Source organism: Akebia trifoliata, chromosome 13 (assembly GCF_017979445.1).
Source record: "Akebia trifoliata isolate Shusen 1 chromosome 13, ASM1797944v1, whole genome shotgun sequence".
Lineage (NCBI taxonomy): Eukaryota > Viridiplantae > Streptophyta > Magnoliopsida > Ranunculales > Lardizabalaceae > Akebia > Akebia trifoliata.
This window is the reverse complement of record NC_141387.1, coordinates 15,830,185-15,848,224: the sequence shown is the minus strand read 5'-3', so window position 1 is coordinate 15,848,224 and position 18,040 is coordinate 15,830,185. Positions and strand designations below refer to the sequence as shown.

The following is an 18,040-nucleotide window of genomic DNA, read 5'->3' as shown; positions in this document are numbered from 1 at the left end:
GTTCTAATTAAATAATAATTCTATTTAACAATCCTAATTAAATAATAACTCTATTTAATAGAATTCTAACTAAAATATAACTCTACCTAAAATAATTCTAATTAAAATATAACTCTAACTAAAAGAATTATAATTAAACACTAATTCTATCTAAACAAACACTTAAAGAATCTATAAATAGTGGTCCTCACAACCTATTTTCGTATCAAATAATAAATCCTAGAAAAAGTAGGTCAAAAAACTTCTCTAGCCTCCCATAAACCCTAATTTTGAAGTCCTAACACACATACCTCAACTTTAGCTCAAAAAACACCTAGAATCCTTTCAAAAATACTAGAAATCCATAAAAAAATTCGAAGAATTTAGATTTAAGAAAGAGATATCTCAACCTGGAGATCAGAAATCAGATCCGGTGACAGAACAAAGCGAAGAATACTGTACAAGGAGTTGTTCTATCAGATCTGAGGGAACAAAACCATTACATTCGGAAAAGATAACTATTTTTATTTTTTTATTGATTAGGTCTTTTTAGCAATGTAGTTCTATTTGGAAATTAGTAGAGACCGACGTTTGCCGGGAGGGATTGGTGCCTAACCCCCTCCAACTCCGTAACGTGATCCCTGAACTCAATTTTTTTAAGTAGATTAGTTATTTTTATCCGTTTAGAGTCGATATTCGGTTCCTAGACCATAATAATTAGGTGGCGACTCCTAAACCTCAAAAGTTAAAAGCGGATCCGCGCACCCCGCGGTCAAAGGCGCTTTCAATGGCTACTCCGCTGGGGATCATTGAGGATCAAACTTGAAAAATCCCAAGTATAGGAGCATTGCAAGGATGACCTAGTTTTTTATTATTATTTAGTTCAATTTATTTTATTTGTTTATTTGTTTATTTATTTTTATTTTTTTTGTGGCTTGATTGTGGATGATTTTGGATATTGTATTTTTGTCCAATTAAAGGTCACTTTTTGATAACCCCTAAATAATGAAAGATTCAAATTGACATATGAAAATGATGGAATGATGAAGGTTGGGATAGCAATGTTAAAACGTTTTTACAGAATATTTTAGTGAGAATTAAGTCTGGGCACCTATTAATAAAACGTAGATATCATCGAGTAGATTAATTTAGAACCTGAGTTCACTCAATTTCGTTATCGAAGGCCTTAGATATCATCGATGTAAGTTCAATCTGTAAATCTGGAATTGTTGCTGAATGAAGGTTGGGATAGCAATGTTAAAACGTTTTTACAGAATATTCTAGTAAGAATTAAGTCTGGTCACCTTTAATAAAACGTAGATCTCATCGAGTAGATTAATTTAGAATCTGAGTTCACTCAATTTCGTTATCGAGAGCCTTGAATATCTTCAATGCAAGTTTAATCTGTAAATCTGGAATTGTTGCTGAATGAAGGTTGGGACAACAATGTTAAAACGTTTTTACAGAATGTTTCAGTGAGAATTAAGTCTGGACATCTTTAATAAAACGTAGATCTCATGTAATAGATTAATTTAGAACCTAAGTTCACTCAATTTCGTTATTGAAAGCCTTAGATATCATCGATGTAAGTTCAATCTGTAAATCTGGAATTGTTGCTAAATGAAGGTTGGGTTAGCAATGTTAAAACGTTTTTTATAGAACATTCTAGTGATAATAAAGTCTGGGCACCTCTTAATAAAACATAGATTTCATTGAGTAGATTAATTTAGAACCTGAGTTCATTCAATTTCGTTATCGAAAGCCTTAGATATCATTGATGAAAGTTCAATCTGTAAATCTGGAATTGTTGCTGAATGAAGGTTGGGAGTAATGTTAAAACATTTTTACAGAACATTCTAGTGAGAATTAAGTCTGGGCACCTATTAATAAAATCTATATCTCATCGAGTAGATTAATTTAGAACATAATTTCACTCAATTTCGTTATCAGGAGCCTTAGATATCATCAATGCAAGCTCAATCTGTAAATCTGGAATTGTTACTGAATGAAGGTTGGGACAGCAATGTTAAAACGTTTTTACAGAATATTCTAGTCAAAATTAGGTCTGGGAACCCTTAATAAAACATAGATCCCATCGAGTAGATTAATTTAGAATCTAAATTCACTCAATTTCATTATCGGGAGCCTTAGATATCATCGATGCAAGTTCTGAATGTATTTTCCTAATTCACCGAAAATCTGAATTTATCTAGTGTTAGCACAGTTAATGTTCCTGAGAGCGAGCTCATTTGGCACTAGGATCTTTCTTTTTGATTTTTTTGGGATGTGTTCGTCATTTTTTTTATAATTAAAAAAAAAGGGTTCATCGCTCCTCATCTCAATAATTATCATTCTATCATCAATGTAACACTTATTGGAATCTCGATTTATTTTGGATCACCCAAAAGTGATCATCGATTGGACCTTAAAAATTATAAAAATAATGCCTATTGTAATGTTTGGGTTTGATCAATTATTCTATGCTATGCTCATTAATTAATTTGTCATTAATCTTGATTAGATATATGTTTGATGTGCTTATTGGTGATCTTAATGATGTTATTGGATTGGTATTTATTTTGGCTAATATCCATATGGTATCAATGTGTGATGGTATAATCAGGCCCATGGGCCCATTTGTTTGAAAAGGCCCCGGGCACACCCCACCCTGTTTTGCACATACCACATGCACGTTTACTTTTTTTCATGCTTGCATGTCCCTAATAGCAAACGTGGCACTAGTGCGTGGCCCGGTCTCTTCGGAGATGCGACGTCATTCATGAAAATCACAACTCCAGTCACGTACCTTAGGGTATATCAAACTGGGGCATCAGTACCGTCTGATCAGGTGACTCTGAAAGGTATATTGATGCACCTAGGTTGGAGCGACCTATGGTGAGCCACACAGTCACATGTCCCAATTACCAACGTAGTACTAGTACGTGGTCGGTCCTCTCGTGCGATGCTAAACCATTTATGAAAGTTACAACTCTTGACCCGTACCTATAGGTATAACAAAGATGATCCAAGTACATCAATTGCACTTCTTGGTCAAAACCAGTACCTAAGCGAGATCCTGCCCCGTTGTACCCTACTGTACGAGGGGGAAATACTACGTCTATTCTAGATGAGAGGTATTTAAGTGGGTCCTTGCTCAGCATCGTGCGCCACCTCTCAACTGGGGAGCAAACTGATTATTTTTGGCTTCAGAGAAGTGAGTTAAAGTTTTAGATTATCACCTATACGGTATATCAAACCAAGTGATCATGTACCGTCTGATTGAGTCCGCTCGAGAGGTATATAGGTGTACTTGGGCAAGGGTGGCAAGATAAATTGCATTGCACGTAGTAAACCTAGAGTCTAGAAGCCTTCCTATAGGTCACGACCAGAACTGACTATGGGTGTTCCCGGGTTGCTTTATTTAATCTAACCAATAGGTAAGTGGGCGGACCAATCCAGAACAATCAAACAAAGCCGACGATATCGGTCTAACCCAATCGGTGAAATGTACCGATTAATTTGAACCACTTAAATCAGTTGGCCTAATTGACAAATGGATCAAACTGATTAGTATCAAATCAGTTGGACTAATTGGTTTCACCTTTAAAGATCTAGACCACTTTGTATAGAAAGATTCGATCTTAGGATCAAATTAATTTGTCTGATCAAAGGTTCAATCCTAATCAGGGGTAGACCCGCGTCTAACCTTTCTCACTTTCTTGGTCACTATAGACTTATATTGCATTTGGATTCGATATTTTCCACCGGACTTGGGCTATTCTATATCGAAACTTTAATCATGTGGTTAAGAGTCAAACTTGTAGAGTCAATGATTAACCTTGGTTTACTTCCAAATAGGTAAGAATTGCTCCTAAACGTTTTAAACCCCTGTCTATGCCACTTTGGGTCCGTCAAAAGAGTCAACTAGGCAAAGTACTAATGTCAAGTCCAAGAAATCTACCATTGCACTATAGTATTATGTCCATCCGCCCATAAAGATCTCCCCATTTTGTAGATAAGCATCCCTGAGTTTTCTTTTAGTTTGAGTTCAATTTTCGTCAATCTTTTCAGTTACTTTAGTCTCTCTTTAATTTTTGAGTTTTAGTCGAGTTTCTTAGTCTATGTTTTTCAATTCCAATAAAATATAGAATCTTCTGATGATGCGTATAATAATGATTTGAGCATAATATCTAACATGAGGATTGACTTAAAGCTCACTAACCAAATTTGATAAATATTGAAATTAAAGAGTACACTCAAGAAGTGCAAATTGGTGATACATTATCCTCAAGAGAACATGAGAGAATAATAAACTTACTGGAGAAATTCAACAATGTTTTTGCATGGTCTCATAAGGATATATGGATGGATCACACAAAAACATAGATTAAGACATAAAATCAAGAATGATTTCAAAGTTAAAGATTATCAGTCAAAAATGATATAGTTGAAAGCATCAACAAAAATGCTAAGACTTACAAGTGGATCTACCATGTTTTTCACTCAAAAGAAGAGAGTTTTCATTCACAAAAGAATAAAAGATTTTCTTGAAGTTTTAGAAGAGTTGAATAGTCAGAAAACTCGATCATACTTGATTTCACAAAAAAAGACTGAAGAATATTCATTTTCCAAAAGAAAACCTTACTTGACGGAGCAATCCAGATATCGAATTCTTAAAACTTTGACCAAGTCAAGTAGCATTCACCAAAGGAGGCCTCCTTTGGTTGAACCATTTCCCTGTCTTACCAAAAAAAAAAAAAGATAACTTTCTTTAGCCCCTCGTAGCCTTTTGCAGCCTTTAAAAAATCAATAGCCTCTTTTTTTAAATCACACCAACCAACCTTGGGAGGGAATCTTAATATAAACTACGTTTTGACCTGATCCTAAAAGAAAAAAAAATATTTAGGGTACGTAGGCAACCTGAGAAGTTACTTCAGGCCCGGTCACACAAAGAATAAGTGTATTATCTTAAGAAAAGTGTCATCTAAAAGGAAAATCCCTATTAAAAGGTTCAAAAGAAAAGAATGCCAAACTAAGGGCATTAGAAAAAAGAATCAAAAGAATTGATAAAAAGAAAAGAATGCCAAACTAGGGGCATTTAGAAAAAATCAAAATAATTGACAGAGAGAATATCAAACTAGGGGCATTTTGGAAAGTTGAGCCTTATATCTTTTCTTTCTAAACCATATCCTAAGCCCACCTATTAAGTCCTCCTGAATGCTAATTTACTCGGTTAAGGTGCAGGGAACCAAGAAGTTGTCGAGTTGGTTATTCAAGATCATCAAGAAAAAAGAGAAGCCCGTTAAGTCAAAAATTCGAAAAGGTGACTTAGGCAAAATTTAGGATATAACCATAAAAAAGAAAGCCTGCTAGGTTGAAAACCTGAAAAGGTGACCTAGGCAAAAATCAAGGCATCATCAGAAAAAGAAAAACAAATCCCGCTAGATTGAAAACCTGAAGAGACGATCTAGGAAAAAATTAGGACATCATCAAATGGGAGGAAAGGTCCTATCAAGAAGAAAAATTCAGAAGAAAACTTGTGCAGAAACTAGGAAATGCAGAACCATTCAAGCCACAATATTCATTTTTCAGCCAAGAGATCACATCCCACAAAGACAATGTTAAAGTCGAAAAAAATCAGAAGTCATCTTGAACATTGTAGGATCTTTAAAAGTATGTTTACTTGTTCAAGTATTCGCTAATGGAAGATGTAGAATCATCAACCACTTTGAAGAGAAAGATCTTCTATTCTAATTTTTATCAAGATTTTTTAAGTCCAGCCCAAGCATTTTTCAAAAGAAATTCGAAAGAAAATGATCAATCCCTTATTGCATATATGATAATCTTAAGAGTCTTAAATTTAAGGGAATGTTAGTTCTTCTATCTGTCATATATCAGAGTTCATATTTTTCAAACGTAATCCACTCCATCAATCTCATAGTCAAGTTTCAATTAAAGCCAACCTTGAAACTAGGGGCTTTTTTGAAAGTCATTTAATTCTAAAGTTTTGTTCTTAATCACATGATAAAAATGAAAATCTTACTTAAAAATCCGATGAAATCCAATGATAATCATGAATCCAGATGCATGATAAGCCAATAAAGGCCCGATTTTTCAAACTTTGAGCTCAATTTTGAATCATAGAATGAATTAATAGGATTGTTTAAGTTCCTATAAATCTAAGTCCGAGAAACGTGACTTAGTAAGTTAGAATCTGAGAAACGAGACTCCAATTTTTTGAATCATAGAATGAGTAGATTTTTTGAAGTGCCTACAAACCTAAGTTCGAGTCTGAGAAACGAGACTCAAACTTTTTGAATCATAGAATGAGTAGGCTTTTTGAAGTGCCTACAAACCTAAGTTCGAGTCCGAGAAACGAGACTCAAACTTTTTGAATCATAGAAGGAGTAGGCTTTTTGAAGTGCTTATAAACCTAAGTTCGAGTCCAAGAAACGAGACTCCAACTTTTTGAATCATAGAATGAGTAGGTCTTTTGAAGTGCCTATACACCTAAGTTTGAGTTCAAGAAACGAGACTCCAACTTTTTGAATCATAGAATGAATAGGCTTTTTGAAGTGCCTATAAACCTAAGTTCGAGTCCGAGAAATGAGACTCCAACTTTTTGAATCATAGAATGAATAAGCTTTTTGAAGTGCCTACAAACCTAAGTTCGAGTTTGAGAAGTGAAACTCCAACTTTTTGAATCGTAGAATGAATAGGTTTTTTGAAGTGCCTATAAATCTTAGTTCGAGTTCGAGAAATGAGACTCCAATTTTAATAGGATTATTTAAGTTCCTGTAAACCTTAGCTAGAGTCCGAGAAACGAGACTCTAGCTTTGTTTGAATCATATTGAATTAACAGGATTCTTTAAGTTCTTTAGCCCGAGAAGCGTGGCTACAATAAGTTCGAGTCAGATAATCGAGACTCATACTTTTTCGAATACTAAAAAAGAATTTAAAATAGGATTTAACGAAGTACCTACATTATTATGACTCCAATTACCTTATTGTTCAACCTTGCCATGATTGCTTTCGTTGCATAAGCACATTTCAATTTTGAATCATTATTGTCAATGAGAGAAGATCTCTAGGACCTGACACATTTTTACTCAGTTTGACACAGTACACACACTCACACTTGCATTTTTTAGTCAAGGAGAATTCTTTAAAATTCAAGGATCTGACACTGTCAGTAAGGGTTCTCGCTCGATGACCTGACAACCTTTTAGTTCGGGGAGAGTTTTACGCTCAAGGATCCGAGCACCCTGACGAATTGCTAAATCAGGCTGCAAAATGAACTGTCACTAGCTTTGGCATTCGGATATCGCACTATCTACCAAAATAGATTTGCTATCTAGTTTGCTTCAACCAAAGAGGGGCATCTGTAAACACCCAATTTTTGCACTCGCCTGATTAATCAACTCGTCAACGCAATTGCAACGGTTCCCAATGATAGATGTTTATTCTAATGCTTTATTTTCTTACCAAATATGTTTCAGAAACTCGGATGAGGTGTCTCGAACTGACAAAACTGTAGAAAACGCGCTACGATAGGAAAATATAGCCTCAAAAGCTTAGAAATCATCATTTTTCAGACAAAAAGAAGTTTCACGATAAGAATCACTAAAAAATGACCAAATTACCAAAATACCCTTAATCTTAAAATATCCCTAGAGACTACGTTACGCTTAGAAAAATCCATTCAAACACATAAAACAACAAATCGAAATCAAATAAATCATTTTGCCAATTTTCATAATATTCGACAAAATTACGAAAATACTCCTCATAAAGTTCACGACCATTCCACACAAAAAAATTTCATAAATGATAAAAACCAATATTTTCATTGAATTCCTTACGAAAAATCGATTCTAAAACATCCTAGAACATCAAAAACCGACTTGGAACACAAAAAATCCTCTCTGAGGGTAAAATGGTAATTTAATAATTTTTATAATTAAAATTTTCATAATTAATAAATAAAACATTAAATAATTAAAGTGAAATATTAATAAAATTAATTTTTAACCAAAAAAGCGATCAATCAGGCTCTCAGGCAAAATTGTTGATGGTTGCCAAGATATTTATTCAAGGACCCCTCCATTTGGGGGTCCAAAGAATTAAAGATATAATAGAGGGGGTTCTCCAAAAAATTAAAGTCAATCAAGTAAGACTAAAGTCAAGATATTAAAGTCAATTAAGTAAAACTAAAGTCAATATATTAAAGTCAATCAAGTAAGACTAAAGTCAAAATCTTAAAGTCAATCAAATAAGACCAAAAGTAAAAACCCTAATAGAGTTCTAATTAAATAATAATTCTTTTTAACAATCCTAATTAAACACTAATTCTATCTAAACAAACACTTAAAGAATCTATAAATAGTGGTCCTCACAACCTATTTTCGTATCAAATAATAAACCCTAAAAAAAGTAGGTCAAAAAGCTTCCCTAGCCTCCCATCAACCCTAATTTTGAAGTCCTAACACCAATACCTCAACTTTAGCTCAAAAATACCTAGAAGCCCTTCGAAAACACCCAGAAACCCATAAAAAAATTCGAAGAATTCAGATCTAAGAAAGAGATACCTCAACTTGAAGATCAGAAATCAGATCTGGTGATAGAACGAAGCGAGGAATACTGTACAAGGAGTTGTTCTATTCGATCTGAGGGAACAAAACCTTTGCGTTCAGAAAAGGTATCTATTTTTTTTATTGATTAGGTCTTTTTAGCAATGTAGTTCTATTTGGGAATTAGTAGAGACCGGCGTTTGCCGGGCGAGGTTGGTGCCTAACACTTTCCAACTTCGTAACGTGATCCCCGAACTCAATTTTTTTAAGTAGATAAGTTGTTTTTATCCGTTTAGAGTCGATATTCAATTCATAGACTGTAATAATTTGGTGGCGACTCCCAAACCTCAAAGGTCAAAAGCGGATCCGCGCACCCCGCGGATCGAAGGCGCTTTCAAGATGCAACAAGAGGACTTCCTGGTACGCTACCCATCCTAATACTACTCTCGCCCAAGCACGATTAACTACGGAGTTCTAATGGGATCCGGTGCATTAGTATTAGAATAATCGCACCCGTAGTATTTGCGCCATTTTATTTACTTAATTCATCCTATCATACACCTCACCGTCGACAAAATAATGCACGGATAACCAAACGGCTACGTGATCCAACGAAATCGTAACACGTCACCATTAGCTCGGCTAGACACAGCCTTACAGTCGATTGAAATATGCCATGTGGTATACTTCGGCGCTGCATCACGACTCAGCCAAACGCGGAATGACACATGTCACAATTTATGATAGGTTCACCGAACGCACACGCAGGACCATAGATCTTCTCCGTGCGGTTCAACCAAATGTAACCTTACCCGACTGGAAAAAAAATTGAATAAAACAATTGAATTTACCAAAATAAAATGGGAGGTGTCCAACACGATGACTTCATAGAAGGTCACCTATCCTAATACTACTCTCGTCCAAGCACGCTTTACTGCGGAGTTTTGATGGGATCCGGTGTATTAGTGCTGTTAAGAACACACTCGTAGTATTTGCTCCATTTAATTTACTTAATTCATTCTATCCTACACGTCGCCATTGACGGAATAATGCATGGATAACCACACGATCACGTGATCCAATGAAATCGTAACACATTAACGTTCTCCCGGTCAGACGCAGGCTTATGGTCGATTGAAATATGCCACATGGTATACTACGACACTGAATTTTGAATCAACTAAACAAATAACTCCACGCGTTACAATTTGTGACATTTTCGTCGAACGTACAGGTGGGCCCACAGACCTTCTCCGTGCTATTCGACCAACCGTAACCCTATCCGACTAAAAAACTAGGATAAAAAAAATGAATTTACCGAAAAAAAAAGAAGGAGGGGTGTAACACGAGGACATCCCAAAAGATTACCCATCCTAGCACTACTCTCGCCCAAGTACGCTTAACTGCGGAGTTCTGATGGGATCCAATGCATTAGTGCTGGTCTGATCACACCTGTAGTATTTGCACCATTTTATTTACTTAATTTATACTTTCCTAAACTCGCCGTAGACGGAATAATGCACGGATGACCACACGGTCACGTGATCCAATAAAATCGTAACACGTCATTGTTCGTCCAGTCAAACGCAACCTTTATGTAATCGATATATTCCACATTGCATACTGCAACGCCGAATCTTGGCTCAGCCAGACATGGAATGCCACGTGTCACAACTTGCGATAGTTTCGTCGAACGCACACGCATGCCCCTAGACCTCCGTGCGTTTAGACCGTAACCCCGCCCGACTAAAAAAAATTAAATTTGCTGAAATAAATTAGGAGGGGTGTAACTCGAGGAATGCCCAGGAGGTCACCCATCCTAGTACTACTATTGCTCAAGCACGCTTAACTATGGAGTTCGGATGGGATCAAATGCATTAGTGTAGGTATGATTGCACCCGTAGTATGTGCGCCATTTTATTTACTTAATTCATCCTATCGTACACCTCGCCGTAGATGGAATAATGCACAGATGACCACACGGTCACATGATCCAACAAAATCGTAACACATCACCATCTCTGGTCAGATGCAGCCTTACGGTTGATCGAAATATGCCATGTGGTATACTACAACGCCGAATCTTGGTTTAGCCAAACGCAAACCGCCACGTGTCACAACCTGCTATAGTATGACCGAATGCACACGCGGGCTCATGGACCATCTCCGTGCGGTTCGATCCATCATAACCCCCCCTCTATTGAAAAAAATTTAATAAAACAATTGAATTTATAGGGAAAAAAAGTGGGAAGGGTGCAACACGAGGACTTCCCCGGAGATCACCCATCCTAGTACTACTCTCGCCCAAGCACGCTTAACTGCGGAGTTCTGATGGGATCTGATGCATTAGTGCTGGTATGATCATACCCATAGTATTTGCACCATTTTATTTATTGAATTCATCATATCCTACATTTCACTGTCAATGGAATAATCAATGAATGAAGAAACGGCTACATGATCGAAAGAAATCGTAACACATTGTTGTTCGCCAGGTCAGACGTTGCCTTACGGTGCATCAAAATATGCCACGTGGTATACTACGATGCCGAATCTCGGCTCAGCCAAATGCAGAACGCCACATGTAACAATTTGTGATAGTTTTGTCGAATGCACACGCAGGCCCACGGACCTTCTCCGTGTGGTTCTACCCACGTGACACAATTTGCGACAATTTCACTGAACGCACACGTGGTTCCATGGACCTTTTCTGTGTTGTTCGACCCTCCGTAACACCGCTCAACTGAAAAAAATTGAATAAAACAAAGGAATTTAACGAAAAAAAGTAGGAGGGGGTGCACCACGAGGATTTCCTAGGAGGTTACCCATCCTAGTACTATTCAAGCCCAAGCACGCTTAATTGCGAAGTTCTGATGGGATTCGGTGCATTAGTGCTGGTATGATCGCACCCATAGTATTTGCATCATTTTATTTACTTAATTCATCATATCTTACACCTCGTCGTTGACGGAATAATGCACGGATGATCACACGACAACGTGATCTAATGAAATCGTAACATGTCACCGTTCCCCGGTCAGACGCAACCTTACGGTTGATCGAAATATGCCACATGGTATATTACGACGTCGAATCTCGGCTTAGCCAAACATAGACCGCCACGTGTTACAACTTGCAACAGATTGACCAAACGCAGACGCGGGTCCACGGACCTTCTCCGTGCGGTTCGACCCACAGTAACCCCCCTTCGATAATAAAAAAAATTGAATTTATCTAAAAAAGTGGGAAGGGTGCAAAATGAGGACTTCCAGGAGTTCACCCATCCTAGTACTACTCTCGCCCAAGCACGCTTAATTGCGGAGTTGTAATGGGATCCGGTGCATTAGTGTTGGTGTGATCACACCCATAAGATTAGCACCATTTTATTTACTTAATACATCCTATCCTACACCTCGCCGTCGAAGAAATAATGCACGGATGACCACATGGTCATGTGATCTAGCTAAATCATAACACGTCGCTATTCGCCCGGTCAGACGCAGGCTTACCGTCAATCGCAATATGCCACGTGGTTGAAAACACCCTCGATCCACGGGGTACGCGGATCCATTTTTGACTTTTAAGGTTTGGGAGTCGCCACCGAGTTATTAAAGTCTAGCAACCGAACACTAACTCTAAAAGGGAAATAACACTAATCTATGAAAGAAAATACGGGTCCGGGGATCACGTTATGGGGTTGGAAGGTGTTAGGCACCAACCCCACTCGACAAACGCCTGTCTCTACTTTTTCCAAATAAAACTACATTGCTAAAAGACCTAAATAAAATAATAATAATAATAATAATAAATACCTAGATGATCACAACGATAGTTCCCTCAGAGTTGGTAGAGAGATTTCTTACTTGTGATTCCTTGTTTCATTTCCGTTACTGGATCTGTTTCGGATCTCCAAGAAAAAATATCTTCTCCTTATATCTAAATGTTTCCTAATTTTTTGATGGATTTCTAGGGTATGGATGTTAGGTAAGGGTTAGGACTTCAAAATTAGGGTTTTGGGAAGGTTGGGGAGGCTTCGTGACCTACTTTTTCTAGGATTTTCTCTTGGATACGAAAATCGATTGTCGAGACCCCTATTTAAAGATTTTTTTTAAGAGCTTTTTAGATAGAGTTAGAGTTAGATAATGTTTCTTTTAGATAATTTTAGAGTTCAATTATATTTTTTTTAGATAGTTTTAGAGTTTAATTATGTTTCTTTTAGATAGTTTGACTTTGGTCTTATTAGATTGATTAGGGTTTTGACTTAAGTCTCACTTGCTTGACTAGAATTTATGACTTTGACTTAAGTCTCACTTAATTGACTTTATTTTAGGATTTTGACTTAAGTCTTACTTGATTGACTAAATTTTAATTAGGATTTTGACTTTACATTAATTAATATTTTAATATTAATTTTAGAATTTTTAATTATTAAAATTATAAAATTATCATTTTGCTCTCGGAGAGGACTTTTTGCATGTTAAGTCGTTTTTCAATATTTCAAGATGTTTTGGAATCAATTTTTCGTAAAAAATTGAATAGAAATATTGGTTTGTGTCATTTTTTATCATGAACTTTATGAAGGGTATTTTCGTAATTTTATCAAATTTGGTGAAAATTTACGAAATGGCTTATTTGATTTCAATTTGTTGTTTTATGTGTTTGAAAGGATTTTTATAAGCGTAATGTAGGTTCTAGGGTTGTTTTGAGGTTAGGGGTATTTTGGTAATTTGGTCAATTTTTAGCAATTTTTATCGTGAAACTTCTTTTTATCTGAAAAATGATTATTTCTATGTTTTTGGGACACATTTTTCTAGCGTAGCGTGGTTTCTACAGTTTTGTTTGCTTGAGATACCTCATCCGAATTTCTGAAACATATCTGGTAACAAGCAGAACATTGGCATAACCATCCATCATTGGGAACCGTCGCGATCAGGTTGATGAATTGATTAATCAGGCAAGTGCAAAAATAGGGTGTCTACAGATGTCCCTCTTTGGTAAAGGGTTGAAGCAAACTAGATAGCAGATCTATTTTGGTAGATTGTGCGATATCTGAATGCCAAAGCTAGTGACAGTTCATTTTGCAGCCTGATTTAACAATTTGTCGGGACATTCAGATCCTTGAGGGTAAAATTCTCCCCAAACAAGTTTGTCAGGTCCTCGAGCTTGAACTTTCACTAACGATGTCAGATCATCGAATTTTAAAAAATTCTCCCTGACTAATGCAAAAGTGCACGTGTGTGTAATGGTATGATGCTTACTGAGTATTCTATCGGATCCTTGAGAATAAACTCTCTTCGATTAAAAGAATGTCAAGTCCTAGAGATCTTCTCTCACTAACAATAATGATTCAAATCAAAATGCATTTTATGCAATGAAAACAATCATACGATATTATAAGAACTTCATTAAATTCTTTTTTAGAGTTCGAAGAGTTTGAGTCTCATTTATCGGACTCATGCTTACTGGAACCATGCTTTTTAGGCTGAGGTTTGCAGGAACTTAAACAATCCTGTTAATTCAATATATGATTCAAACAAAGCTGGAGTCTCGTTTCTCGGACTCTGGCTAAGGTTTACAAGAACTTAAACAATCCTATTAAAATTGGAGTCTCATTTCTCAGACTCGAACTAAGGTTTACAGGAACTTAAACAATCATGTTAATTCATTATATGATTCAAACAAAATTGGAGTCTCGTTTCTCGAACTCTGACTGAGGTTTACAGGAACTTAAAAAATCCTGTAAAAGTTGGAGTCTCGCTTCTCGGATCCTGGCTAAGATTTACAAGAACTTAAACAATCTTGTTAATAGTTGGAGTTTCGCTTCTCGTACTCGAACTAAGGTTTATAGGAACTTAAACAATCCAGTTATTTCATTCTATAATTCAAACAAAGTTGGAGTCTCGTTTCTCGGACTCTGGCTGAGGTTTACAGGAGCTTAAACAATCTCGTTAATTCATTCTATGATTCAAAAAAAGTTGGAGTCTCGTTTCTCGGACTCGAACTTATTGGAGCCACTCTTCTCGTGCTGAAGTTTACAGGAACTTAAACAATTCCGTTAATTCATTTTATGATTCAAAAAAGTTTGACTCTCGTTTCTCGGACTCGAACTTATTGGAACCACGCTTTTCGGACTTGGATTAATTAAGGACTCGGTATTATCAAGTTCAAAGATCGAGAGATTAGGCCTTTATTGGCTTATCATGCATCCGGATTCATAATTATCATTGGAATTCGCTGGACTTTAAAACTTTTGTAAGATTTTCCTTTTTATCATGTAATTAAGGACAAAAATTTGGAATCACAAAGACTTTCAAAAATGCCCCTAGTTTCAAGGTTGGCTTTAACTGGAACTTGATTAAAAAACTAATGGAATGGATTGCACGAGTAGCTATGGACTCTGATATATGACAGATAGAAGAATCGACATTCCTTTAAATTTTAAAGGCTCTTAAGATTATCATGTGTGCAATAAGGAATTTAATCATTTTCTTTTGAGAAATATTTTAGCTGAACTTAAAATCTTGATAATTATTGGAATAAAAGATTTTTCTCTTCAAAGTGGTCGATGGTTCTACATTTTCCTTTGGTGAACACTTGAACAAGTAAACATACTTCTAAATATTTTACAATGTTCAAAATGGCTTCTGAGTTTCTTCGACTTCAACATTATTTTTATCAAATGTTGTGGCTTGAATAGTTTTGCATTTCTTAGTTTCTGCACAAGCTTACTTCTGAATTTTTCTCTTTGATGAAACATTTTTCCTAATTTGATGATGCCCTAATTTTTACCTAGATCCCCTATTCAGGTTTTCAATCTAACGAGCTTTGTTTTTCTTTTTCTGATGATGCCTTGACTTTTGTCTAGGTCGTCTTTTTAGGTTTTCAACCTAGTAGGCTTTTTTTTATGGTTATGCCTTAACTTTTGTCAAAGTCGTCCTTTTGGGTTTTTGACTTAACGGACTTTCTTTCTTCTTGATAATATTGAATAACCAACTCGACAACTTCTTGGTTCCTTGCATCTTAACCGAGTCAATTAGCATTCTGGAGGACTTATAGGTGGGCTTAGGATATAGTTTAGAAAGAAAAGATATAAGGCTCAATTTCTTAAAATGCCCCTAGTTTGATATTCTCTCTTTTTTGTCAATTATTTTGATTTTTTCTAAATGCCCCTAGTTTGGCATTCTGTTCTTTTTATCAATTCTTTTGATTTTTTTTTTCTAATGCTTCTAGTTTGGCATTATCTTCTTTTGACCCTTTCAATAGAGGATTTTCCTTTTGGATGACACTTTTGACCCTTGAGGTTTGGGAGTCGCCACCTAGTTATTACGGTCTAGGAACCGAATACTGACTCTAAACGGATAAAAAACTAATCTACTACAGAAAAACTAAATCCGGGAATCACATTGCGGGGTTGGAAGGTGTTAGGCACCAACTCCACCCGGCCAATGCCGGTCTCTACTTATCCCAAATAAGAGTACATTGCTAATGACAAAACCTAGATAAAAAAAATAACAGAAATTTTACCTTCGATACGCAAAGGTTCTATTCACTTAGATCTGATGAAACTGCTCCTTGTACCGTACTCCTTGATTCGTTCTGTCTCCGGATCTGATTTCTGATCTCCGAGACAAGGTATCTCCTTCTTAGATATGGATTCTTAGAATTTATTATGGATTTTGGGGTGTTTTTGAAGTGCTTCTAGGTGTTTTTCAAGCTAAAATTGAAGCATGGGTGTTAGGTAAGGGATTGGGGCTTCAAAATTAGGGTTTTGGGAATGTTATGGAGGCTTCTTGACCTACTTTTTCTAGGGATTTTTCTTTGATCCGAAAATAAGGTGTGGAGGCTCTTATTTATAAAGTTTTTTAGAAGAATTAGGGTTTGATTAGGGTTTCTTTTAGGGTTTTAATTAGGGTTTTGACTTTAGGCTTATGAAATTGACTTAGTCTTTAGGGTTTTAATTTAGGGTTTTGACTTTAGTCTTATGAGATTGATTTGATTAGTTTAGATTAGGGTTTTGATTTAGGGTTTTGACTTTAGTCTTATGAGATTGACTTGATTAGTTTAAATTAGGGTTTTGACTTTAGTCTTATGAGATTGACTTTAATACTTTGACTTTAGTCTTTCTTGGTTGACTTTTAATATCTTGACTTTAGCCTTACTTGATTGACTTTAAGATTGACTTTAGTCTTACTTGATTGACTTTAATTTTTGGAGAACCCCCTTTTATTATATCTTTAATTCTTTGGACCCCCAGATGGAGGGGTCCTTGAGTAAATATCCTAACAACCATCAACAATTTTGCCTGAAAGCCTGATTGATCGATTTTTTGGTTCAAAATTTTAAATTAATTTTATTAATGTTTCACTTTACATTATTTAATGGTTTATTTATTAATTTCAAATTTTTTAATTATTAAAATTATAAAATTACTATTTTGTCCTCGGAAAGGATTTTTTACGTTTTAAGTCATTTTTCAATGTTCCAAGATGTTTTGGAATCAATTTTTCATAAGGAATTCAATGGGAATGTTGGTTTTTGTCATTTATGAAGTTTTTTGTATGAAATGGTCATGAACTTTATGAGGGGCATTTTCATAATTTTGTTGAATTCTGTGAAAATTGGCGAAATGATTTATTTGGTATCGATTTGTTATTTTATGTGTTTGAATGAGTTTTCCTAAGCGTAACGTAGGCTCTAGGGTTGTTTTGATGTTAGGGGTATTTTGGTAATTTGGTCATTTTTAGTGATTTTTATCGTGAAGCTTCTTTTTGTCTGCAAGATGATGATTTCTATGTTTCTGGGGTCATATTTTCCTACGTAACGTGGTTTCTAAGGTTTTGTCAGTTCGAGATATCTCATCCGGATTTCTGAAACATATCTGGTAACAAAATAAAGCATTGGAATAAACATCCATCATTGGGAACCGTTGCGATTGGGTTGACGAGTTAATTAATCAGGCGAGCGTAAAAATGGGGTGTCTACAGTTGGTCAGTGTGGTTTAGAAAGAAGTGGCAATTGATTTTTTTCAGAGGCTGCAAAGGGATAACAAAGGTTATCTTTTCTTGGTAAGACAGGAAAATGGTTCGATCAAAGAAGGCCTCCTTTGGTGAAATATTAATTGATTTGGTCAAGGTTATATGAACTCGATATCTTGATTATTCTAACGAGTATGGTCTTCTTTTGAGAATGAGTAATCTTCAATCTTCTTCTGAGAAAGAGTAATATTCAATCTTCTTCTACGAAATTGAGTGTGATTAAGTTATTTGTATTTAACTGTTCAACTTTTCTCAAACTTTCAGAAAATCTTTTATTCTTTTGTGAATGAGAACTCTCTTTCTCGAGTGAAAAACATGATGGATCCCTTCTTGTGGGTCTTAGCACCTTTGTCAATGGTTTCAACTGCATCATTCTTGATCGATAAATTTTGACTTTGAAAATCATCATTAACTTTATATCCTCATGAGACTATGTAAGAACGTTGTTGAGCTTCT

General features: G+C 35.7%; 3 pseudogenes; all 3 read right to left on the bottom strand.

Moving 5' to 3' along the window:
* Positions 1–9,884: 9,884 nt before the first annotated feature.
* On the bottom strand, positions 9,885–10,003 carry LOC147388015 (5S ribosomal RNA; annotated as a pseudogene).
* Positions 10,004–10,799: 796 nt separating this feature from the next.
* LOC147388014 (5S ribosomal RNA) lies at positions 10,800–10,918 on the bottom strand (annotated as a pseudogene).
* Positions 10,919–11,341: 423 nt separating this feature from the next.
* LOC147388013 (5S ribosomal RNA) lies at positions 11,342–11,460 on the bottom strand (annotated as a pseudogene).
* Positions 11,461–18,040: the final 6,580 nt, after the last annotated feature.